We start from the raw sequence: 27,297 nt of genomic DNA, 5'->3' as shown, positions 1-27,297 counted from the left end.
AACAAATTACTGTGGAAGTGCTGGGGGGTGGAGGGAGGGAGGCTGATGGGTTATAATTGGGCAGTGCTGAATGGTCCACTCTGGCGGGCCAGCTGCCAATCTGGATTTCCAACCCAGGCTGGCCTCTACCCCCCTCTGCTGTTCCCCACATCTTCATTTCCTTTTCCTTAGCATCTCCTTCTCCCTGACATCTGTTCTTCGACTGTATCTGCTTTTACAACTCACGTATTTCCTATGCACGCCACAGAACTCGCATGGCTTTTACTGACTGCAGGGAAATGAATTACTTACCAGTAGTGACATATTTATTAATAATTGCACAATTGGTTTCTGTAGTTCTAGTAAAACATTACTTCAAGTGTAAAATATGGCTAGTAAAGAACGAATTACCCATGCTAATAAACAAATTGGACACAAGTCATTATTTACTGGGCTTGAAAACGGAATTTGTTGAAAAGCCTCCAGCCATTTTGGTTGTGCTGGGGACTCATACTTGAGTAATTGGGTAATTTTGGTCGTTCATTACTGTCAGATTAAACTTTTCTTTCCTTCCAACAAGTCAGAAACAAATCCCAGCTTCTACTGGAGGTCATAGAGTGTCTCCAGAATGTCTTTCTCATTAGAAAAACAAGCCGGGGATAATTGAAAGAACCAGGAGAGAAGTGCGAAGGTGACAGATCAGCAAATGCTCGATGCCTTACTAATAAATCAGTTTAAGGGTGGGTTTACACATGAGCACATTTTCCTCTGTTCTGTTCACTTCACTTTCATTGGCTTTGCATCTGGATGACAGAGGAAAAGCCAAGAGCTTCAGAGCGGAGCCTCCAGGAGGATGTGGCCCTCATTCAGTTCAGTTCTTCCCTTCACCACCGGGAGGTGGCAGGGAGGGCCAAAAATAATTAATTCTTCCTTCCCTCTTTCCTTGCTTCCCTTCCCTTCTCCCTCCCTTCTTCCTCCCCGCTCCCCTCAGTTCTCCCCGTCCCTAATGTTCAAACGCGCAGCCCCCTCCCTGGTTTTATCTGGGACCGGGCAGACCGTTCAAAAATTGAGAATCCTTGCTCAAAGTGGGTGTAAGTTCCGACTCTTGACTTGGCCAGGTTAGCTCCAGTCCTACCCAGTTTTCAGAATCACCAAAAGGGAGTGGCGGCAGGCAGGGCAAAATGAAATAAGTCATGTGAAAGTAGGCCAGGAAAATAGCAAAGTACTTTTCAAATTATAGCTATTGTTCAAAATAGTAGCACCCTCTTGAAACTAAATAGGCACTAGAACTCCCCACAGAGATTCCAGGCTCTGATTTATTTATTTATTAATAAGCCCAGTGGGGTTTATCCTGAAGCCACTGCCTGTGGGTCCTGGAACAATCCACGGATTTACCTTGTGTCTTTTGACCTCACTTGGACTTTTCAACTTACTCTGAATGACTCATTTTTCAAATGTCAACCAGTAAATCAGGAGTTCTGTTGAGCACTTACTATGTGCAGAGCACTGTATTAAGGGCTTGGGAGAGTACACTACAACAGAGTTGGTAGACGTGATCCCTGGCCACAAGTCCCAATTCCCATAAGTGAAGAGCTTTCATTTTGTGGTCCATATTTCCACCTGAAGCTGTTCCTACAGCCTGCGCTTGGGCCTGCACTTCTAATCAAACCAGTCAGTGCATACTTACAAAACAACAAATAACCTATCGATATGTAGGATTTAACTGTATGTGCGCCTCATTCTGACTTCAGCTGCTGCTTGTACAATTCTCTCTGACTCTTGAAATGTACCCTCCCTTAAAGACACACTGTTTATCCTGGTACTAACAGAGCTGTCCTTTGGTTTGAAGTGGTAGTATACAGTATTTCTGGAGTGCTTACTGAGTGTATTGCACTGTATGAAGGGCTCAGCAAGTGGAACAGAGGTGCAAAACATTCCCTGCCCATGAGTAGCTTATGCTTTATGGGGAAACAGGAATAATCACAAGTAGTGGAATCAGAGTAAATAAGTGTTCTCAGACTTTTTTTTTGTCATGGATCTGCCTGAGCTCCTTGATGATTCCGAAGAAAAAGCCGGGAAGGTAGGCAGCAGTGCAAAGCAGGATGAATGTTGGCAAAGATCATTTTTCATTTTAACTCTCTCTTGCCTCTGAAGCTGCTTCTGTAGAGAAGCTTTCGAGTTCTGATAATCTTGCTGGGCTTCTATATACAAATGAGGGTTTTGCAGATGGTGCCTAGATTTTTCAACTAAGGCCTTTCAAATATGATGTAAAAGCAGTTTTGTGTAGAATTCACCAAGCACATTTAGTCTGTCATTTGGGATTGGGTTGAGGCAGACATGCAGCATTGTGCGTGCCACCTCCCCTCCCCCCCCCCCCAACCCCACACACACTCACACACACACTCACTCACTCATAGGCCTGCACCTGGCTTTGCTTTTTAACAAAGGAGGTTTTGTCCTATAGACTTGTGAAGCCCTGAATCAGGATGAGACCTAAAATGATGCGGAATCAGGATAAATTGTCCTTTAAGTATTGCCTTGGGCTGCCGAAAGGCATCCATTTGTTCCCTCACTGAGGAAAGTTAATGTCTTTTAAAATTTTCTGGTGAGCATTTGTCATAATGGGGGCAGAGAGAAGAAGCAACCTGACCTAACCAGGGCTCGGGGAGGGAGTATGAGAGAGAAAAAGCCTGGGTAATGGGGAAAAACCAGAACCAAGAAATTCAATCCCTAGTCATCACATTTTTAACATTTTTCTTTAAGCAGTTCAGCAATGTCTGTTTGTAAATGGGCACATTGGCTTTTGAAATAATTTGCACAATTGCTAATCAACCCATTATAAAGCTCAGAAGTTTCTGAAAAATAGAAATACCAGAAAAAAGTCACTGTTCTCCAGCACCATCTAGGATGCCCTGTCGTCATTCATCCTCCTTGTATTCAGTTGACCATCCCTGTTGACCTGTTCTTCTGAAAACTAGGAAATAGAAAAGAGCCGTCGCAGCAAGAAACATCAGCATTGACCAGCCCTGGTCAGTGGTGACATCACCTGTCCCCCAGGAAGGCATCGATGCCACCCAATAGGAACAAGGAACCCCAACTACAAGAATGAAAGGTGCCCTATCTGATCATTTTGTCATCACTATTGGAGTGAAGCAGGACTGGTTGGGAGGTCCTGTCAGGTACTACATAATCTGCACATCCATGTGCAAGGATAGCACAAGGTGAATGGGAACCTGGAGTCCAAGTGTACTTGCGATACACCGGGAAATTCCGTCCAACTCAGTGGGCTCCCTATGCCATTGGAATTCTGTGACTCAGTCATCCAGAAACTGCTGTAAACTGATGACTGTGCTCCTCAGGCACTCACACAAGCACGCATGCCAGTGATTATGAATCACTGTACAAAGTCGGTGCAGTGGAATGGATGGACGGTATCCTGAAGGAAATCAGGTTCTGTACAAAGCTGGACAGAGTCCTGAGACCTTCCCTGCAAGGTGCATGTTTGCTTAGGGAGTTTGAGGGAGGCGTCACCATCTGCTGCAGCCCTTACTCTCAGGAGTCTGCATATAGCTCCATCTCAGAAGTGTAGATTAATCCTTCACTGACTAACCTCTCATCTCCCCACTGTATTCTTCCTTCTGTGTCACCTATGCACTTCATAATGCACTAGCACTTTGATACACCATTTCCTCCCCGAGAGCACTTATGTACTAGTCTCATGCTCTGTTGCTTTCCTTATCTGTGATTTATTTAATTTTAAGTCTCTCCATCTAGACTGCATGCTCCTTGAGGGCAGAGTTCATGTCCGCCAGCTGTATTAATTTCTCTCACATGCTTAGTACAATGCTCTGCACACAGTAAGTGCTCAATAAGAAGAATCGATTAAGTAATTGTCTAGGAGCAATTAACAAAGGAGGTTTTGTCCTACAGACTTGTGAAGCCCTGAATCAGGATGAGACCTAAAATGAGTAAGTGCTCAATAAATAGCATCATTTGAGTAATTGTCTAGGAGCCTCTGCTCCCACTCCCAGCTCACTGCACCGTCAGTCAAACAGTAGTATTTATTGGGCACTTATTGTGTGAAGAGTACTGTACTAAGTGCTTGTTAAAGTACAGTGCGAAAGAGTTGGTATATTCAGTCCCTGCCCATAAGGAGCTTACCATGAGGCATCAGACTTAAGAGCTTCTGCAGCTTTCTCATAACACCTCCCCCAACCCCTTGGCCCATTTGAGACAGAGGTTTTGGGGGGGATTCCCAGAAGGTGATAATAGGAGTCTTTCTCCCTTTTATTTTAACCTGGTCTCTCTGGCTGTTTGTCTGTGTCCTCCTTTCCTTTGTCCTCCTTTCTGCTGCTCACTCCTGAATTTACTCACTGAATTAGTCAAAGTCACATTGTCAGCTCTGCTGTGAAGCCCTCCTTTTCCTATGGAAATAGGAGGAGGGTGGGTGATCCAAGGGCAATTTTCCAGGGGTTTGAATTCGCACCCAGGCATTCCCTCTGTTATTTCAACACTATTATTTATGGAAGCACGAAGAATGAGGAGAAGGAAAAATGACTATTAATAAAGGTCTGGGAATCTAGGACAAGGAGCTGAAATGAAAACTGTAAATTAAAGGCAGAGTGGGGACCCAATCCAAAAATGCCCTAGGAAGCCTGCACTACTTAATCTCTCCTGTTTTACTTAATGTCCCCTGATTTTTTTCAATCAATTAGTGTTATTTATTGAGCACTTACTGTGTTCGGAGTACTGTACTGAGCATTTGGGAGAGTACCGTAACTTTTTTTGTCCCAAGGTGAAAGAGAAGCTTATTACAGGGGGCCTTTAAGCCCTCAGGTAAACCCTCCCTGTCAGAAGATTTGGTTGGTGTAAAATGAGAGTATTTATACTGAGCAGACTTTTCCCAACAGTCCCAGGAAGGTGATCCCCAATTCCTGAATGTACCCCTGCGTTTTTTGCAGGGACCAGCGAAGATCGACTCTCAGAGTCCGGCAGTGAGGAACGGCCCAGTGGGGTGGATTTTCATTGCCCTCCAGGTCAGTCGGGGCTCCTCAGCCCCTCCTTTCTGTCCTCAACGACGGCAGCAGAAGCCGATTCATGGGGTTTTAAATCACTGCAAGGCAGCGTTGGATTTCTTGTTTGTTTGGATTCTTGATGAGCAAGACTTTCTAATCAGCAGTTGAACCACAACTACTTTTCTCGGATCCAGGGGCCGAAAAGATGTGCTGAATTTGTTTAGCCAGGGGAAAGGATTTTTGTGAAGCTATTTATAATCCCTCATTAGTTTCTTCTCAGATATTGTTTGGGTCAAATCCCAAAGGCCATGGTTTCCTTCATGATGACTGGAACACAATGTGTAGGTTGAGATTACAACCTGAAGCCTGTATGTTCCTCGAGGGCAGGGATCATGTCTGCCAACTTTATTGTGTTATATTCTCCCAAGCCCTTAATATAGTGCTCTACTTCCATAAGCACTTAATAAATACCACTGGTTTATTAGAGACTTCCAATCACTTGGCAAAGGCTTGGATAAGGAGGCCTCCCCAGTGGCGGAGAGGACTCTCTCAAGCAGGTGGGTGTCAGCAGGGAAGACAGGGCAGAGGAGGGAAAGAATGAACCCGGCTAACCGTGCAAGATCTCAGCTATCCGGGGGGTCTCAAGAAACAGCCCTGTAGACTCAGTTTATGGGAATCCCCACCAGTTTTTTCAGATCAAAGCATCCCTCCAACCCCAACTCAGTGCTCCTGGTTTTATCTGTTAATTTATTTCTTATTTTTTTTTTTACTAGAGATAATTATTCACCTATGTGTCACCAGCAGCATTTCTGTACCTTTTGGGTGTGGAGGACAGGGTGCACACAGTAAAAACAGAAGACGTTATCCCTGCCCTCTCTTCTTTCGTGATTAACACTAGTACATTCATCAGTTTATCCCTCCTCTCTCTCCCATTAGATTGTAAGCTTGTTGAGGGCAGAGATTGGGTGTTTTTCTTCTTTTTGATGTTCTTCAAGCACCTTGTGGTTTCCTGGGCCCAGACGTCTCTTCTCTGGCCCTGCTCCTACCCTTTGCCTCAGCCTTTGCTCCTTCCTCTCCAGAGAGCCCCTTCTGTGCTCTTCTGTCAGGATAGTTCTAAGCTCTCTGAACCCAGCCTTCCTGTCTCACTAACCCTCCCTTCTTCTTTGTGGCTCCTTTCCCACTCACCTCTTGTAGTGTATTTTCCCAAAGACTAAGTACAGTGCTTGACGGACAGTGAGGACTCAATAAGTACCAGTGAGTCATTATGCCTGTTCTTACTCTGACTCTTCCACCACTCACCCCTTCCCACCAGTCATCACTTGGGAACTGTACCTGAGCCAATCAGACCATATGGTAGTGTCCCAGAATCTGTCTAGATTGATGGCAGATCAGCTAATCAGTGGCAGTTTTTGAGCACTTCCTGGGTGCAAAGCACTATACTAAGCACTTGGGGGAGTTCAGTGCAACTGAGTTGGAAGACTCAATCCCTGCCCTCAAGGAATTCACATTCTAGTGGAGATATTTTGGTCTTGTTTGGTTTGGATGTTCCATCTTATCGCTGCCTCAGATGAGGGGTCTCTTCCACGTTTCTAAGTTTTAGAAGGGGCCAGAATGGAGCAGTTTTGGGGTAAGCTTGGAGCAAGTGTCAAGCAGGAAGAGGCAAGTTTTAAGTAGAAAACAACCTTACCTTTTTCTGGGCTAAACTCTGAGGTGAGTTTAAAGTGGGTGGCTTAACCAGGGGACCAAAGAGCCAAGGTAGGCTCTCGCTACATAACCTCAGAAGTTCCTTACATCCATACACTTAGTGAAAGTTGTGGGGAATAATAGGGGGTTGAAGGTGTATGGAGAAAGGTAGATGGGGGCATGGCCTCTTTCTAATCCTGGAAGGGATCAAGATTCCAGCAGGATCAAACCCCAGGGCAGCTTTGTATCCTACCGGAAACCTGTTAGGACGGGGACCCAAATCTCAGGCCATTTATTCCCCGAACTTCTCGAGTGACAGTTTTTCTGCTGTGTAGACATGTACCGTCTGCACTCCCCCCTGGGATTTCTCAGGATGAAAAGTGCTGCATGTTAATGTAAAGTATTATTAATGGAGCGCGCTAGATCATTTAAACCCACGGCATAGCTTTTTAACACGAGACATTTATCAGGCTTAGCTGACCAGTTCTTTCTTCCTTCCTGAAAGGCAGTCATCCAGGACTGAAAAATGAGGTCTGATCCCTTCTCTTACTCTTGGAGGGAAACCCCCTCAGGGCTCCAGTGGAGAACAGGGAACGCCTGCACTTTTTCTGTTCTAAATTAAATTGTAACTCGGACCAGATATCCTAGAGCCCTTGGAGAGACTGTGGAGCTACGTGCCCTCTGGGGCATGGGTGGTGCCGTAGGTGAGTGGATGACAGATGAGTAGTGCAGCCTCTTGTAACCTTGTGGTCCCTGCTTCTCTCCAACCTGTCTGGAAAGAGGGTGCAATTGGATGGCCCAGAGGAGATTCATTCAGCTTTACAAAGCCCCCAAGTCGAGACCCCCAATTCCAGTTTTTACTCAACTCTCCTCCGTTCGGTAGAACTTCACCTAGCATATCACTTCAGGCTCCTGACCCCACAAGTCTTTCTAATCCTCTGGCAACTGCCGGGTCATTTCCCCTCATTTGTCTGGAAGTTCCTCCCCTACACAGTAAATGGGGGATCGACCTTGGGAAGCAACCTCCGAATGGAAGCTGGATGTAATAACTGGGTCCCCTAGGGTTTTGTAAACTTGATCCATTGGAGTGTTGCTGGAAATGGCCTAGAAGTCTTCCCAGTGACCTGGTATCTGGACCCTGGTCCTGGCCCAAAAAGTACATATCTCTGCATGGGTGTCAAGTAGAGTTCTCTCACAGAAGCTTGGCCTCTCCTTAATAATCTCCACCTTTCACCTGCAACCCAGAAAGGATTAACTCAGTCCCAGTGGCTCAGTTTCTTGGGAGAAAACCGGCTGAATGCTTGGCTATTGATCTATGTGGTTTGCTTTGGTCCAGAGTGTTCGGGGGAAACTGTCTCTCTGTCCTAAATTGTTTAAGTCTGCAGCCCTTGAAACCCAGAAGAAAAGTGGGTCTTCCTTGCTTTTCCCTGTCCATGGATCTCTGATTGCCAGGATTCTAGCAGTTTCCTTCCTCTAACCAGGTGGTATTACTAATACTACTACTGATAACTACATTAGTAATTGTGGTATGTGTTACAGCTTACTTACTATTTGCTAAAGGCTGGGGTGGATATAATCCAATCGGATTAGACACAGTCCCTCACAGTCTGTGCAAGAGAGAGGGATCAGGTATTTCATACCCATTTTACAGATGAGGGAAATGAGGCATAGAGGGATTAATAATAATAATAATAATGTTGGTATTTGTTAAGTGCTTACTATGTGCCGAGCACTCTTCCAAGCGCTGGGGTAGACATGGGGAATCAGGTTGTCCCACGTGGGGCTCACAGTCTTAATCCCCATTTTACAGATGAGGGAACTGAGGCACAGAGAAGTTAAGTGACTTGCCCACAGTCACACAGCTGACAAGTGGCAGAGCTGGGATTCGAACTCATGAACCCTGACTCCAAAGCCCGCGCTCTTTCCACTGAGCCAAGTGATTTGCCCAGAGTCACTCAGCAGGCAACTCACAGAATCGAGAATAGAACCCGAATCTTCTGACTCTCAGCCTTGTGCTTTTACCCCTAGGCCACACTGCTTCTCTAATAATGAATAGTTATGCCATTTACTAAGCTCTTGTTAAGTGCTGGGGAAGATTAAAAGTTGTCAAATCAGACACAGTCCCTGTCCCAAAAGGGGATCTTAAATCTACCTCATATCCCCTTTGTACAGGGGAGGAAGCTGAGGTCTGGAGATGATAAATGACTTGCCCCAAATCCCCCAGAACAGTGGGCAGTGATGTAGCATGTGTCCTCCACACTGGCCAAAGGATACTAACTGTTTGGATTCTGACAAACAGGCACTTAATACAGTCATATAGTCACAGTCTGCTCAAAGTTGTACTGTTTGAGTGTGACCTGGACCAGGACACCCCTCCTCCTGTCCTGTCTAAACAACTGCTCCAGGGTTTGACTCTTGGGTAGAAGCACAAGAGACCCATCGAGTGAGAGAATGAAGGAGGGAGGCAGAGAGCTTTAGAAATATGTTACTAATTATTTCTGTACCTCATCAAAGACTCAGCACTTTCACTTGTGGTGAGCACACAACTCACCACCCTTGTCTCCACACCGCCTCTCCCTTCTTAGCTTTCTCAATTTTGTGCTGTTCTGTGTAAAGAAAGTCCACCATCCTTGCCTTAACGTTTTCTAAAGTTACCCAGCTAGAGCAAGACTTGAATGAGAACCATAGCGCACCTTGGAGATGAATATTGCATGGAATCAGAACTATCATCACAACCACATGTGGTATTGTTTACCCATGTCAGTTTGAGTGATTAATGTGGAAAAATGGCCATGCGGGGAACAAGACGCAGGATGATTCCTGTGTAATTTAAAACAATGCCCATGCTGTACGTGGCAAAATATAATAACACTGGCCATTGGCACCGCTGATCCTTCTTTCTGCTGACTCGTCTTTTGGGTCAGATCCTGCTCCCGCTCCCCAGGTTCCGGATTTTCCATCTGGAGGGAGTCGAGGGAGAGCAGAAAGGCTTAAAGTGTCTCCAGCCGTGGTTATGCAAGCTGTCCCCCAGTAAACGGTCTTAGAAGTCTTGGAGGTGGCTGAATTCAATCATTCGTTCAATCGTGTTTATTGAGTGCTTTTTGTGTGCAGAGCATTGTATTAAGCACTTGGAAAGTACAGTTCAGCAATAGAGACAACCCCTGCCCACAACAGGCTTACAGTCTAGAAGGGCAGGGAGACAGACATAAAAACAAGTGAACAGGCATCAATAACATCAATATAAATAGAATTATTGTGTGTGTGTGTGTGTATACACACATCAAAACAAGTAAATAGGCATTAATATAAATAAATGGAATTATAGATATGTACATATATACACAAGTGCTTTAGGGTGGGGAGGTAGAGCAAAGGGAGCGAGTTGGGGCGATGGAGGGGGAGGGGGAGCTGAGGAAAAGGGGGGCTTAGTCTGGGAAGGTCTCTTGGAGGAGGTGAGCCTTTAGTAGGGCTTTGAAGGGGGGAAGTGTGATTGTTGGTGGATTTGAGGAGGAAGGGCATTCTAGGCCAGCCAGGACATAGACTAGGGGTCGACAGTGGGACAGGTGAGAACGAGGCACAGTGAGAAGGTTAGCATCAGAGGAGTGGAGTGTGTGGGCTGGGATGTAGAAGGAGAGAAGGGAGGTAAGGTAGGAGGGAGCAAGGTGATGGAGAGCTTTGAAGCCAATAGGAAGCTGAAGTCACTGGCATCTTACATGTCAGTCTGGGGACCAGAGCTGCCTAGTTTTTATGTTCAGAACTTGTGGCTGCTTAGGTGCCTTTTGGTGATTATTATAATTATGATGGTATTTGTTAAATGCTTATTATGTGTGAAGCACTGTTCTAATCGCTGGGGTAGATATACGTTTAACAGGTTGGACACAGTCCCTGTCCCACCTGGGGCTCACAGTCTAGGTAGAGGGGAGAAAAGATATTGAATCCCCATTTTAAAGATGAGGAACCTGAGGCACTCCTAGGCTAGCAGACTCCTGGCCAACTTGGCTGATGAGAAGAGACAGCACTTTTGTCCCTTAGTTCTAATTTTGGCAGGTTTGGCTGAGGAACCTTTTGCCTTCCCTCACTTTTTGCTCAGTTCTGCAAAGCTGGTGCGAGGGAGAGTGTAGGTGACATGACATGAGGGAAAATCCAGTCTCCCTTGTAACTTTTGAGCCCCAGCAGTTGATGAGAGAAGTCACCTGGCACTTCACGACACCTAGTACTCGGGAGGCAGTATGGTTTGGTAGAAAGATCAAACAGTCAATAGTATTTACTGAGCACTTACTTCATACAGAGCACTGTACTGAGCACTTGGAAGAGTAAGTAGACACGATTACTGTCGAAAAGGAGTTTACAATTTAGTGTGGGGAAACAGAGGCAAGAGGAGAACATGTTTGACATGTGTTGTAGTCCCTGCCCTGCCTGTTGTGTAATTTTGGGCAAGTCACTTTACTTTTCTGGGCCTCAATTTCCTCATCTGTAAAATGAGGCTAAGGATACCTGCTTTTTCAGACTTCACAGGAGTATTATGGGGATAAAATTGAGACAAGTAACATGAAAGTGCTTTGGGAATAAAAGCACTAGTTAAAATCAAGGAATTATTTAAAAAGGATCAGACGGAATGTCAGTCCCATCCAATTAAGAGTTTACCATGGTGGCACTCCTCTGAATCCTTGATGTTAGAGATCAGTTTATTTTTGTTGTGGGCGTTTAGTCATACTGAGACGATAATCCTTCTGAATGACGCACACGGATGTGATGAGAGACTGTTGGAGAAGTGATGACACCAGCAGTTCCTCCGAGTATTTTTTATGTGCCAGACAGTCCGACTGGGATTTAAATGAGATTCAGTGGCTTTTTTCCCCCCTGTGTAACATAAAAACTATGGTTCCAATTCCAGCAGACAGCAAGAGACACAAAGACTGACTTTCAGTTGGGAAATTCATAAAAACTTCAAGTGAGGACATAAAGGGAATTTAGACTCCAGTGAGAATGTAAATCCAATCATTTATTAACTCTTTCTTATTTGGAATACTAATTATTACTGTCTTTTCAAGTCTCAGTTATTGAAAATCTTTCTACTTGGGTTTTTTTTTTTATTTAGCATTGTCCTTACATAAATCCCTTTCTGCCTTCTTCTTGGGTTGGGAAAGGGTATTTTGAGCAAAACACAATACATATAGCACAGATCTCTTTCATTCTTTTTCTCCTCAACTTAATAATAATAATAGTAATGATAATTGTGGTATTTGTAAAGTGTTGACAGTGTGCTAAGCACTGGGTAAATACGACACCATCAGATAAGACCCAATCCTTGTCTCACCCGGGTTTCACCATCAAAACGGGAGGAAAAACCATTGTTTAATCCCCATTTTACAGATGAAGAAACTGAGGCACAGGGAGATTAAGTGACTTGCCCAAAGTTACCCAGCAGGCAAAGGTCGAGTCTTTTTTTTTCCAATTTTTGTGGTATTTGTTAAGTACTTACTATGTGCCAGGTTCTGAGTGCTGAGTAGATACTACCTAATGAGGTTGGACACAGTCCCTGACCCATTTGGGGCTCACAGTCTTACTCCCCATTTTACAGATGAGGTAACTGAGGCCCAGAGAAGTGAAGTGACTTCCCCAAAGTCACACAGCAGACAAGTGGCAGAGCTGGGATTAGACCCAGGTTGTTCTGACTCCCTGAACCGTGCTCTTTTCGCTAGGCTTCACTGTTTCTCGCTCCTAGCCGATGCTCTTTCCAGTAGGCCAGGCTGGAAATACCATCATTATTGAACATGTTATTTAGCACCTACTGGGCACTTGAAAATGGACTAGGTCCTATCAGGAACCATTAGGGTGCAGTTCTAAATCAGAAATGCTGGTGGCATCAAGTAAGATACATAACCAAGAGGGCCAAGCTTTCCAGTTGAAGAATCAGTTCAGTTCGGGAAGAACTCTCTGAGGGTAGGAAAAATTACTGAGGTGAGTTCTTAAAAATTCCTACTTCCCCATCCAGCTTAATATCTAGACTGCTAGTAGGTGGAAGTTCTGGAAAAGCAGGGCCTCAGCCCTTAAGAACATTTGCTGTGTTATAGTAGTACTTGTGCTTATAGCAATTAATTGAATACTCACTGAGTGTAATGCACTATATCAAGTACTGGGGAAGAACAAAACAAAGCAGGTGACCTAGTCTCTGCCCACAGGGAACTTACACTTTACTGGGGTTTTCAGTGTGTACTCCTTAATGACTGTGGTATTTGTTAAGCACTTATTGAATGTCAAGCACTGCTCTAAGCACTGGGGAAGATCAGGATAAACAGGTTGGACACAAGCTTTCCCGTAGGGAACATCCCTCTGCTTTCTCTTCAGTCTTTCCACATACTGCTGCTGGCACCCATGAGACACTTGAAAAATGTCATCACTACTAAAACGTTTCTGTGCTGATATACTGCTGAGAGTGTGAGGAATTCATAGAGAAGCAATGTGGTCTAATGGACAGAGCACAGGCTTGAGAGTCAAAAGGACCCAGGTTCTAATTCTGGTTCCATCAAGTGTCTGTTGTGTGACCTTGGGCCAGTCACTTCACTTCTCTGGGCCTCAGTTACCTCACCTGTAAAATCGAGATTAAGACTGTGAGCCCCATGTGGGGCATGGACTATGTCCAACCTGATTAGCTTGTATCTACCCCAGTGCTTGCTTAGTGCAGTGACTGGCACAGAGTAAGAATTTAACAAATACCATAAAAAAACCCAAAAAACAGCAAATGAGAATCCATGAAGTTATGAAATAATTTCCTGCTACACTACCACCCTTCCCCACCCCACCCAGAGCCTCTGAGAGGAGCCTTAGACAACTATGAGCAGAAGATTTACAGCTTTGCTTTTGCAGTCAAACAAGCACAGGGTAAATAAAAAATAAAACAAACAAAAAAAGAAAAACAGAGGTCATTTCATCAGAAACATCTTCTAAATCCCCTGGGGACTTGAGACTGATAAAAGCCCAAGTGTGACATCTGGGGAGGCAGTGGTCAAATCAAAATCGTCTGTGTTTAAAGGAGAAGAAGCACATTCACAGAGGAAAGAATGCAGACATTTAGGTGACCATTAATTCAGTGAATCAGGACTTTCCCTACTCCTCCTGCTTTTCAGACTCCTATTTTGGACTGACTGGTACTTGGAGAAATAAAAACCTGTGTTTTAACAAAGCTAAAGTGGTTCCCAAAGTCAAATTGACAATATGGCATCAAAGGAACAATGGCCCATTCTCACATGGGAAAGTTACACTTTGCATGTGTCCTCATTGCTTAGATCTCTAGAGAACAGGGTATTACTGACTCTGCCTGAGATTTGCCCGTGGACTGGGGTTGACTGAAGGTTTACTGGAATGAAAGTTACTTTTGGGGGGGGGGGGGTTGTTTTGTTTTGTTTTTTAACCCATAAAGGATTGTTGCAAATAGCCACATTGCCTTCTGTGTTACAAAGACAGATAGGGTGTTTGTGGAATAGTTCTTTTCTTCTTTCAAGTACATTCCAGCTAGAGGCCCTCAGACGTTTGGGAGGTTTGGTTTGGATTAGTTAGGCAAAAGAGCACGTTTATCTGGAGCCTCTTTCAAGTACTGTCTCACTCACACCAGAGTATAACGCCTAGCTGCGGGTCAGGATTCTTGTCTGAGCCTGCCACTGACTGAGTGACCTCGTGCATGTCACCTAACCTCCCCGGGCAGGTATTGCCTCTCCCCTCTCTACCTTGTAGGGATTTTTTGGGCAGATAAAATGCAATCATGGTTATGAAAGCCCTTCGGAAGTAAAGGTGCTATGTAAACACTGGGGATTTTCATTACCGCTCATTCCTGTAATTCTTCCTTTGAGTAGGGACTTGCTCAGCTGTTTCAAACTCCTTAGTGACTGTTTATTCACAAGGCACAGACCGTAAGCATGTCTGCTTGGAGTAACAGGAGAAGGGGTGACTCAGGCCCGTGAGACTGTCTGGCCGTGCCTGCCAGAGTTTGGCTTGATGAACTGTGCTGCTGCTCCGGATTCTAGTGTAGGAATTGGAAACCTTGGGCTGTGGACAATGCCATGGAAGGATCATGGTCCCTAATAAGGCTCTGTAGCATCCAGGAAATACTGGTTGGCTGACAGCCTGTGGAAGACTCTGGAAGAGTCCTTGCTGCAGTGCAAGTGGTGGGCATCTGCCTTGCATAAGATGGGACCACTTCTTAGGAAGATGGGAAGGGAACTTGTTTGGGCTGTGAGCTGTCTCCAGGAGCCCCAGACACCACCTCTACCATTTCCTCTTCCCAGTTCCACAACAGATATCCCCCCCATAAGACCAGTGCCAGCCCATTTGCCATCCCACCAGCCACTTCAGCACATGGGTGTCCATGTCAATTGCTGTCTTATTTATTTACTTGTTTATTTATGTAGTGTTTTCATGCTCTCTGCTCTGGGGCCTTTTACTCATTTTTGATGTTCTGCGGCTCATGTGGGGCTCTGCCCACAGACGGGGCCAATGGATGCTGTTGGTGCAGAACCCAGCTCCCCAGGAGGGATGGCAGCGGGGCCAGGTAGGACCCCAGCTCCCCCTCTAATTAGCACACTCTTTAGTCACCCACCTCTAACCCCTCACTCTTGCCTTTTCCCTACTCTTGAACCTCCACTCCTCAACCCGACATCCACCATACCTCGGCCTTCCCCATCCTCAAGGCTCTCTGAAAAATATCATCTCTTCCAGCAAGCCGTCTCCGATACAGTCCCAGCACCCTGAGATCTCAACCCAACAGCCACTCCTACCTAGCATTTATTAGGTATTCATGAAGACCCATCTTTAGCTCTTATGCCTACAACTACTCAATGCCTACAATTCTGATTTATTCTGATATTTCATCTGGGCATGTTCATTTCACTCATGGCCTACTCATGGACTGGGAATCAGGATCCCTGGGTTCTAATCCTGACTCTACCACTTGCCTTCTTTTGACCTTGTGTGCACCACTTAACTTCTCTCTGCTTCAACTTCCTCATCTATAAAATGGGGATTAAATACCTGTTTTCCCTTCCCTCAGACTATGAGTCCATGTATCTTAGGGACTGTGTCTGATCTGATTGTATCTTCCCCAGTATTTAGCACCTAGAAAACAGTTAAATTCCACAGTTAGTACTTTATCCTTGTTCTTCTTTCTTTCTCTTTCCACTACCGATAGCCCCCTGTAAAGAAGGGTGAAAAGTAATGGATTTTGGTCATGGTCCTTGCAGCCTTTGAAATGGAGCCTGCTTCAAGCTAAAATGGCCTGGCGGACGCCCATGGAAACGGGAAGACAGGCTCTTGTCCCTGTTCTCCAGGGACACTGCCTGGGAACACACCCGGCAGGAAGTCAGTGCAGTGCTAGTGCCGAGCGGGTTTCCCCACATTGTCTGCTCAGGCAGTGTTTGTTGAAAGCAAAATAGGGGGAAATCTAAGACCTGCCAGCCACTGGGCCCTGCCAGATCTATTGACGGAAATCTGTCTGTGTGCTGTCCAGGCCAATCAAAAAATTATTCAAGATCTTTTCAGCCCTGGGAATGTATGATCTCTTGCCTCCTGCTGAAGGAGAGGGGCCTAAGGTGATCAATCAATCATTTGTATTTACTGAGCACTTATTATTTGCAGAGCATTGTACTAAGCTCTTGGGAGAGTACAATACAACAGAATTAGCAGACACATTCCCTGCCCATAATGAGCTTAAAGTCTATGTGCTGTGAAGGGTTTGGTCATGCAAGTTGAAGCTACCTAAGGGATACCTTAAACTTCCTCCTTTTTAGAATTCAGCTACCTGCTAAGTAGTATTACTAGTAGTAGAAATATTTTCTGAGCACCCACAGGGCACAGTGCATTGTAGTAAGGCCTTGGAAAAGTACAAAAGATACACGAGGCACGTATCCTGCCCTCAAGAAACTTGAAATCCAATGGGAGAGACAGACATAGAAATATTTTCAAATCGAATAATCAGAATGAATAGTAAGTAGTCTGTTCCATTGAATGTGCTTATATACACCAGTCCTTTGAAAGGGAATGCCCACAACTTGTCATGTTGGACAAGAACGTTCTGGAAAGAGCATAGGCCTGGGAGTCAGGAGACCTGGGTGCTAATCCAGAACCTCCCACTTGCCTACTCTGTGACCATCGGCAAGTCAGTTAATGTCTCTGTGCCTCCATTTCTTCATTTTAAAAATGAGGATTAAATGCCTGTCCTCCTTTCCCCTTAGACTGCAAGCCCCATGGGGGATAGACACCGTGTCTGACCTGATTTAACTTGTGTTGTGCTCTAATCCTTGGCACATCCTTATTATTAATAATTATCACAATTATCATTATTATTATTAATTTTACATAGAATTTGACTTACCTTTGACTATAACAAGCACCCATGCCCACTGAAAGTCATCCTGCAGGAGACACAATGCAACTTTGCAGAAACAAAAAAATGGACAAATACAGCACTTAAAATAAACTTCAAGCCATAGAGCTGCTTTACACCCAGGAAACCCATCCAAGAATTTCCCACTGTAGTCCAAGATGGACAGATTTTGAAGCAAAGCACTAACTTCATCTTGTGGAGTTCGGTTAACCTGTGCTTGTTTAAAACACTCTCTGCCTTTAAGAGCATAATTAACCTGTAGTGAGCTAAGGGATTCAACATAATTTTTCTCAACTTGACTGACCCCTTTCCCTGCACTAAGCTGCCCATTTAGCGCCCTTAATAAATATGCGGATAATTTAAACCATGTGGCAGCAAATTGAAAACATGGGCTTTTTGAACTATGTATTTTCTTTCTCATGTTGCAACTTCTCTCTGGAGATAGATTCAAGTCCCAAGATTATGGGAAAGACAGATCTGGGTATCTTTTTGATTAAATGGCTCATTCTACGCATAGTGCGTGTGGGTGTATCTACATATTTCTGGGAGGGGGTTCATGTTTTTCAGCTGGAATGCAGTATCGGAATCTGAGGAAAGTGTCCTATCGACTGTGCTCTGGGTCTCGGGAGGCTTCTCGGTCCATTTGTCAGAGGAAAAAAAAATGAGGGGGTAGTATTTCTATCTAACATAAATAGGATTGCAAAGCTACTTGACAGTTTCGATTACGCCAAAAGTAATAGTGATGATAGTATTTATTAAGCACCTACTGTGTGGGAAACACTGAACGAAGCACTGGGAAAGAAGATATTGGAGGAAGGGGAAATTCTTATTTTCGGCCTGAGCACTAGGGTGAATTAACATCATCATTCAAGAAATATTCGCTCAGGAAAAATATTCCAAAATGACTTGGGTTGTTCTTCAGTAGGCCAAAATATTTACAACCAGTTTGTCTAACTTGGGTTTAAATGGCAAATTGTGGCGCTCAGTACAGAAGTTTTCAAAAGTCTGTATTCAACCACTGATTTAAATCTCAGCCTCCAGAAAATCCACCACAAACTTTAATTAATATCAGGAATCATGACTTGGCTTCAAATGAACATGACAGGATAACAAAGATAAACAAGTTTCTTGGTGAATTTTCCCCTTTTTTTGTATTTATAGAAGACATCAAAGGGCTTCTCAAACTATTCGTTACTTTGTTACCATTTAGGCCTGGGCTTCTTTCATGTTGATCCAAGAAAGGGGTTCACAACCAGTTTTCTCTAGTCAGTGGCCCAGGAGACACATCTGGCCCCATCATTTTATCTGTGGCCAAAGGGCTTTCGGAGACAGTTTGACCACAAACCCTCCAGAGTGCTGTCTTCCAACGAGGCAAAGTCTTGCTCTGTCCCTCTCCTGGCTGATCTTGGGAAACTCCTCCAAAGAACATGAAAGACCATTCCACACCATCAGGCAGTACCAGAGGCCATATTGATTTATGCCTGAAAGTATCATTTTAAGCTCCAGTTGGGCGTCTCTTGTTGCAGTTTGGCAAATAGCAAACCCCCGGGTGTTCTTCTATTGATCAAGGATTCTTGGCTTTGGTTGAAAGGCCCAGATGTCATGTCAGTTAGAGTTGAGTCACCACAGAGGAGAGATGGAAGAAGTCTGTCTAGAAGGTTTCACCTGGCAGAAGAAAAACTTGTTGAAAAGGGAATGGGTTTTTCCTGGAACTTGGGCATCGGTGAGGCTCCTACCTCTGCTGTACAGATTGTCCGATGGCACATAGTCCCTGTCCCATGTGGGGCTTGATACCCATTGTACAGATGAGGTAATGGAGGCACAGAGAAGTCAAGTGACTTGCTTAAGATCACACCGTAGGCAAGTACCAGAGCCAGGATTAGAACCAAGGTCCTCCAACTCCCAGATCATGGCCATGCTGCTTATCATCAATATTAACATTGTTATTATTATCATTAGTCTGGCTGCCTAAAATCTGAGTTTCATACTAGCTGATGTTGGTAATCAGTTTCAGACAGAACATGCCAGCTCCTAATGAAAATTTTCTGCTGTCTTAGCTTCTCAATCCAAATACTGAGTACTGCTCCAGGTCCAACCATGCTGTTTTTTCAAATTAATCATATTTATTGAGCACTTATTCTGTGCAGATCACTGTGCTAAGTGCTTGGGAGAGTACAATATAACAGAGTTGGTAGACATGTTCCCTGCCCACAGGGAGCTTATAGTCTAGAGAGGGAGACTGGCATTAATAAGAATAAATAAAATTAGGGATATGTACATAAGGGCCGGATATGTAGATAAGGGCTGTGGGACTGAGGGTGGGGTGACTGAGGGGTGCAAATCCAACTGCAAGGGCAATGCAGGAGGGAGTGGGAGAGAGGAAATAAGGGCTTAGTCCGGGAAGGCTTCTTGGAGGAGATGTGCTATCACCGATAGAAGACAATCTGGGAGATTGGCAGGCCGAGTGGGTTTCCAACATGGCACCATGCTTTCCACCTCATTGAAGGTCTTGAGACCCCTAAAGGCTCCAGCCTCCATGATAATGTGTGGGATCTGGATTGGCCACTGATGCCACATCCAGTGGGCAGAGCAATTTTGCCAGCACCAAACCCAGGCCATATTGTTGGCATGGCAGGATCTCCAACAGGGAGGTTCTGGCCTGAACCAAATCCACCGGCTTCAAAGCAGTGCTTGTCACCTCGTGCCTTTACTGGGTGGAGGGGGGCCATCAGAGAAGGGCTGATGCAGGATCACCAAACAGCTAATGATTGGGGACTTGGAAACCAGCAAGACAGAAGAAATTTCAGATGATGTTTATGGTTGGGAGCCAACAGCTGCAGAAAACCGGCCTATCAGATGGCATATAGAAGTGAGCCCAGCTCAGAGACTTTGGGAAGAGTATGACTCCAAAAAACTGAATTGGAAATGGAACTAAAATTCCCATGATATAGAAAGAATCATTGGTCATGCATTGCTCTTACTAGTCCCCTGCACTCATCACACAAAGCATTCATCTCTGGACCCTGAATGGCAGCTCCATCCACTTGATTCTTTCCCCCTCCAGACACAGAAATACCAGCAGTGGCCCCCAGTGGTCTGAGAGACCAGTTCATCATCCAGTAGTAACTGGGAGACTTGACATGGCAGAAACTCCTCACAGTGTGTAGCTCAGTGCTCTGTACCACCAGGAAGTGATCAGTAGACACTCTTGCTGCACATCTTAGTGACCACAGTGTTCTTTCCCTGCCACAGATCATGAAGTGCTTTGTAATAATCTCTTGGCAAGTTTCATTCTCTCTTGAATCCTCACTGGATTGTCCTCTATTTTACAGAGGAGGAAACTGAGGCAGAAGTAAAACGGGCTAAAAGCTAGGACTAATATCTGCTGGCCTAACGTCCCTTCTATGATGCAATTTTTTTGCCTTCACTTACTCTTCCTCTCCTTCCTCTCCCCGCTATCAACTGAAAAAAAAGGCATACATCATTTTCCCTTGAGCACAAAGGAAAAAGTTGGATATTGATCATGATGGTGAATAATCATTTATCGAACCAATTATGCCATGAGCAGTATTGGCCAAAGACCTCATCCAGTGTGATTACCTTCTAAATGAGAAGTGGTAAATAACCAATCATAAATATTTGCCAGATTTTCCTTTCCTTTCAGTGTCTGTCATCAAGTTCCCATCTGTGTTCACGAAATGGTGTGGTATTTCAAACTGTTGTGAAGGAGCTTTCTCCTCCAGTTAAGTAGCCATTAATTCTGCAACCTGAGTGTTCAGACAATGACTAATCAGAAACAGCAACCACTCGAGACATCTCTAAACCCCAAAGAAAATACATCTGTTTCTGGGACACTCCTATCACTGTCAGCAACATCACCCTCCCACCTTAGCGTCATCTCTGTCTCCGGTTTCTCATTAAGTCTCTCCATCCAGTATGTCACCAAGTTCTGCTGATTCTTCCTCGATAAAATCTGTACCCCTGCCCGGGAAGAAGTGGACTGAACCATTATCACTCCAGGCCTAGCTTACTGGTACAGTTTTCCCTGACCTCCTACCCTACAATCTCTCTCCACACTGGTCCATCCTTTGTGAAGCTGCTTTGACCCAATCACATCACTCCCCATCTCAAACATTTAGTGACTCCCTGTCACCATCTGGGTCTCTTGCATGCTTTCGCTTCTTCTCTCCCTTGAGTCTCCACTTAACCCAATCAAACCGCTTCAGTGCCACCTGACCCTCTAGCCTCTCGTCATTCATATCATTCCTCTCACCGGAACTCCCTCCCCTTTACCCTTTTGCTAAATCTAGTTCCTTTTCTCAGATTTATTGCAAGGAGCCTTCACTGACTGACCCTCCTTCCAACCTGATCCTGCCATCCATCTCTCCACTATGCAACCCCAATGTATTTGTATTATTTTAGTTTAAGAGCCCAGATTGGGGAGTCAGAGAACTCAGGTTCTAAACTCAGCTCCATCACTTGCCTGCTGTGTGACTTTGGGCAAGTCACTAAACTTTTCTGTTCCTCAGTGCAAACTCCTTGTGGTCAAGGGAACCTGTCACTGTATTGTACTTTCCAAACACTTAATTCAGTGCACTGCACCCATTGCACACTGGATAAGTACTGTTAGGACAACTCCTTTTACAGTGATTCCTTAGTTTGTGTATAAGGAATTAAGGATGAAGGGACTTAGGGAAAACACTGAACTTCTCCGGGCAACATTGCATATCCTAGTGGAATGCACAACATACGTAGTTTTCTTTTTTGTAAAATAATAGTATCTGTTTTCCTTCCTAGATTGTGATACCCATGTGGGACAGGGACCGTACCCTGCCTGATTATCTTATATGTTCCCTTGATATAGTACTTGGCTCATTTTAAGTGCTTGACAAATACCATAAATTATTGTTATTAGTCACAGTCTTACTTGCTGGTTACGGTAGTTCTGCTCCCTAAACATGCCAGCCGGGACCTCCTACTATTAGGGGTTCCGTATGGGATGGTTTTTTTTTCCTGTTTGGTAGCCTGAGTGGGCAAGTGGAAGCTGCCCCTTTGTGGAGTCCCTGGGTAGTTGACCTTCCTGCCCCTCCAAACTCCACTCTGACCATGCTGCCCCTCACCGGGAGATAGGCAAAGCCAAGCAGAACAATAAACTTGTATGACAGAAGAAAGATGCCATTCTTTAAGTGCAGAAGACCACAGTATAGTTATGATATTAAGTCCTTCTATGTGCCAAGCACTGGATAAGTGTCCCACTTAGGTCTCATGGGCAGGGAGAGCAGCTATCTTCTCCCTGTTATACAGATGAGGTAACTGAGGCACAAGAAAGTTCATTGACTTCCCTCAAAGTCACATAGCTGGTTGGTGGAATCACTGGAGTTAGAACCCGTGACACCAGACCCCCCGGCCTGTGCTCTTCTCTTTCCACGTCATATATTTATACAGGCCTAAAGGACAACCCCATTACTAGAAGATCTGGATCTTGGTAGACTTTCTGTATAATCATATTGAATTTCAACCCTCTCTTTCTAAGGCATCTCTCTGAGATAGCCCACTTTAGGGGTTGTTTAGCCGTGGGTGCAGTGGAGGAAAAGACATCAAGTTGAATTCAGTCTCAGGAGCTGTAGTTCTGTGAAGGCCCTGGCCTTCATAATCATTTCCATTCCTGAGAGGGGAGCCACTTGGTTGGCTGCAATGATCAGGTCAGGGTGCAGCAGGAGAGCTGTTTTTGAGTTGCTTTCGCTCTGCGAGCAAGGGATCCGAGGCAAAGCAGAAAGAGGCTAAGAGAATGTGGGGAGAGAGGATGTGAAGACAGCCCAGCTGAAGCTTGTTAATCCTAAGGGCCAGGCAACAAATAAAAGACCAGGCAGGATGGGCTGACTTTTCTTGGGTTTGTATTTTGGTTGGTGTACTTATGGAGGGGTGCAGTTAGAAAATGTGATTTTTTTTTCCCTCATAAGGTAAATTTTCCTCAAACCTAATTTAAAAGTACAGTAGGGAATAGCGGGTAACAGATAAAGTCATTTTAAGACTCTAGTAACATTAGAAGGTGGTAACAGCTGAAAAAAGAAATCAGTTGATGAGCAGGAGCCCAAAACAGGTACCACCTGCGTATACCCTGTGTTTAGTCTGCTGTCCTGGTACGTTTTTAATCTTGTTGTAAGTGGTTTTCATTACATTATTTTCTTTCTCTTTTGCTGTGGATGTGAGGGAATCTGCTTCCTTCTCAGAATAATTTTGTTCGTGTGAAACCAGTGCTTAGCAGGAATACATTTTATCGCCTAGTACATGCACTGAAAGATCATTCCCTAAGAATTAGGAATTCAGTGCCTTCAGCTTCTGAAAAAGATATTGCAAAGAGAAATTGAATTTCAGATGAAATTGAGTTTTCATGTTTTTTGGATGAGTCCAAACAAATACTTTTTCCTCCCTGACAGGTTGGGAAGAAACCTGACCTCCTGAAAATGATTTTGGAAGATATGCTCACCTTTATAAAGAAGTGTAGAGATGTTGATGTGGAGGGGAGAAGGTTTGGGCTTGGTTGTGTGTGGCTTTGCTGTTTGTGTCAGTGGAGAGAAATTAATCAAAGGGGAGATTGTTTTGAGGGATCCTGGAAATTTGGAATTATGGCACTTCCAACTCATTAGCCTTCTACCTCACTATGGACAAGATAATGCATACAGCAGACATTCTAACAGGTTGAGTATGACTGTAGCACTCTGGGGAAAAAGAAGACAAAAATGGACAGGCCATCCAGATTCTCCTCAGTAGAGTGTAGACCATTCCCAACATGGTTCAGTCTGTCAGGGACTCTGGCAATGAATGTCTGTACTAATCCTCCATTTCCCTTCTCTGCACTCTGCTACCCCTGCTACCAGCTACCTTGCTCTTCCAAAGCAGCAGTGGCCTAGTGGAAAGAGTGGCCCTATGAGTCAGGGGACCTAGGTTTTAATTCCAGCTCCTCCACTTGTCAGCTGTGTTACTTTGGGCAGGTCCCTTAGTGGTCCTGGGTCTCAGTTTTCTCCTCTGTAAAATGGGGATTCAGTGCCTCGTTTCCCTTCCCCTTAGAATTTTTGAGCACCGTCTAGGTCAGAGACTTGTCCAAACTGATTATCCTGTATCTATCCCAGGGCTTGGTACACAATAAGTGCTAAATAATACGCCAGTTATCATTACTATTATTACCCCATGCTCCTGTGTGTTTGAGCATTGACCAGTCACCTCAGGAGACATGGCTACTGCTCTAGATTGGCCTAAATTGAATGTGAGTTTCTCCCTCTGGTCTCTCCAGGCCAGGTGTCAGCTCAGTTGCATGGTCAGACTGATGAATTCTTCTCAACAGAGACCCAAGATAAGGGGAGCAGAAGTATTTTTAGCTAAGTCATCATAGCTCTCTGAGTGAAAGGGCCCCGCTGCTTAATAAATACACTTAAAAACAACAACAACAAAAAACTAAAACCAACAAAAAAACCCCAGAAACCTCCCATGAAAGTGAAGTATTTGGAAACATGAGGGACTTGCTACCTCACTCCCCCAAATGAGGAACAGTGCTTCAAAGTGGGTAATGGCTAAAGGACACACGGTTCTCTCCAAAGTGATCATTTGTCCAATTTTCTACTGGGCAGTTCAATTTTCAGGTGGTCTGTTCCCTGCTTAGTACAGATCTGGTGCAGACTGCCGTGGTCTGGCGTTATTTTCACCTCCCGCTTCCCTCTGCCTCAGCTCTTGCCCCTGAGTTCCATGGCTCGGAAGAGGTGCCCGTGTTCATGAGGACCAGGAGGGGTTCCTAAACCTCTGGAGTGGAGGAGGAGGAAGAGGAAAAATCATAAGTTAGCAGGGGAGTGGAGAGAGGGGGAAAAATGACAGGTAGAATCACTCTAGAAGGGCAGGGAGCTACAGCTTCTAGTTCTGCCATGGTCTTCCTAGTCCTGGCAGAGAGCATTCCAGCAGATGCTCAATTAATGCTCCTGCTGGAAGAGGAGAAACTGCAAGGCAGAGGGTGGCAAAGAGGAGAGAAGGAGGGCACGATGGGCCAACGGGAGAATTGAAGGACAGGAGGGGAGAGAGGGGCATGGTGATGGGGAGTGAGGAAGAGGAGGAGGGGAAATGGCAGGAAGAGAGAAGGATGTCTACAAAAGTCAGTCTACTCAGGTCCCTGAGAGCATTGACAGCCTTGTGTAGACCCGGCCGAAGTACCAGTAGGGATCCCTGAAGTACCTTGTCTTACTTTTCTTCTCATAAAGCCTGGGCAGTGAAGTGTGAGAAATGTCTGGAGACTGTGTTTGTTTACAGTGCCAGATAAAAGGGTTCATTTGCTTTGGAAAGAAACCCCCACAAAGCACTCCTAAGCCAAAAGGTATCAATAAAAGCAATGCTCATTTCTGACAGTGAAGAATTCTACTTGGATTGATATCATCATTATTTCCTTAGTCAAGATCCAGCGTCAGTAGTCTTTCAGATCCTAAGGGTCCTGATTCGATTATTGATTTGGCTGTATTCATGAATGAAAGGCAAACTTGGGCTGGGGGAGTTAGCACCTATCCCATAATGCTCACCTCCTTCCCCAGATAGATCTGGCCAAGTAACCGATGGGTGTTTTTTGTTTTTTTTTTTTTTTTACTGCCACCTGAATTCTTCCAGGACATTTTCAGTTAGTTTGCTTTTCACTTGAAGAAGGACTTAAATTGTTTGAGAGCAGCCCAATGGGGTTAGGCCAAGATCTATAGCCCTGGAAAGCAGATGGTGTTAAGATGTGTTTTCACTCACTAAACATGAATACGAAAGAGGTTTCTTTTGTGTTCGCTCTTGTCTTCTGTGTATAGAACACAGAAGTCAGTAATGGAGAACAGTCTTGGCGAATCTTAATATGTGAATGAGCATGTGTGGAACAAGAGGTGATTTGGTCTTTGTGCTCACGAGGAATTCCTAAGATTAAATGATACCTATATCCTGTGTATCATTGTTTTTATGAACTTAACATCAGAACTCTGCCAGAGGCTATTTCAATTTGTGCAGGTTTATAATAACTCTGACCTTCATAACGAACAAAACTAAAGCAGCTCTGGAGTTCATAAATGTTCATTCTGCAGAAAACTCTGTAGATTAAAAATAAGACCCTGCATGGTGTTCTGGAGTGTTCATGTATTAGACCTCTATCTCTGAGAACACATTAATAGACAATCGCTGGAAGCTGCCTGTAAATAATCTATACACCACATGTTTGAAGTCAGATTTTTGTTTGGAAAAAAGTCCAGTTATTTTTTTCAGGGTCTAGGGGGTGAGGTCCAAATCATGGACTTTAGATCCCTGGATGGTGCAGGAGGGCATGATATAGGATGGGGGGATCACTGTAGGAGAGGAGGAGAGCTTGGGCCTTTCCCTATAGTGTTTCCATCTATATCAAGTGTCTCACCATTGTCCTCTCACTGCTTACTGGAGAAATTTCCTGAATTACTCTGCCCAATAAAAACAAGAATTGCTATTAATTACTAGGAATTACCATTGTCTTTCTCTAACCCTCTCTGCTAACACTGACTATTTAGTCTGTAGCGGGCTGGGGGATGAGATCCAAAAGCAGACTCCCATATGGTGCCCATAATGCATAGCCATGTCCTTGGTGAATCAAATAAAGATCCCTGGCCCAACTACCCCAGTCTACAAGGAGTTTTTCTGGGTCAGAGTTATTCTGAATGTAGACTGAGTGTCCAGGGGCAGCAGAACTCTTAAGAGAAGCATTCTGCCACAATGGTTGACGGAACTGTGTCTCTGCCCAGCTAAAGCCTCCCAAATATTCTGCTAAAATCACACTCTTGTCTAGGATCAGCGGAAGGTTTAAGGGAATGTGGAAAAGAGAGGAGAGGGGAGTCATCATTTTCACTTGGTGACTATGACTAAAAAAAGTCTCCTTTTTTAATGATATTTATTAAGTGCTTATTATGTGCCAGGCACTGTACTAAGCACTGTGTAGATACAAGCTAATCAGTTTGTAATCACAGTCCATGTCCCACATGGAGCTCCTAGTTTTAATCCCCATTTTACAGATGAGGTAATTGAGGCCTAGAGAAATGAAGTGACTTGCACAAGGTCACACAGCAGACAAGTGGTGGATCTGGGATTAGACCCCAGATCCTTCTGACTCCCAGGCCCATGCTCTATCCACTACGCCCTGCTGCTTCCCTGACGGCTGACCCTTATGGCTGTCCAGCCTGCTTTTATCTCTTGAGACCTTTGTGCCGAAGCCCTCAT

The 27,297-nt window shown here is 44.7% G+C and overlaps 1 long non-coding RNA gene across 5 annotated transcripts in view; it reads left to right on the top strand.

The window, feature by feature from the left end:
- LOC120639053 overlaps positions 1-27,297 on the top strand; it is a 210,315-nt gene that overhangs the window by 126,865 nt on the left and 56,153 nt on the right. For all 5 annotated transcript variants that reach the window (XR_005661224.1, XR_005661223.1, XR_005661221.1 and 2 more), the window contains exon 3: positions 4,941-5,015. This is a non-coding gene — a long non-coding RNA (uncharacterized LOC120639053). The remainder of the gene's footprint in view (positions 1-4,940; positions 5,016-27,297) is intronic.

Source organism: Ornithorhynchus anatinus, chromosome 20 (assembly GCF_004115215.2).
Source record: "Ornithorhynchus anatinus isolate Pmale09 chromosome 20, mOrnAna1.pri.v4, whole genome shotgun sequence".
NCBI lineage: Eukaryota > Metazoa > Chordata > Mammalia > Monotremata > Ornithorhynchidae > Ornithorhynchus > Ornithorhynchus anatinus.
Note: the sequence above shows the minus strand (reverse complement) of the source record. Positions and strands in the feature narration are given on the sequence as shown.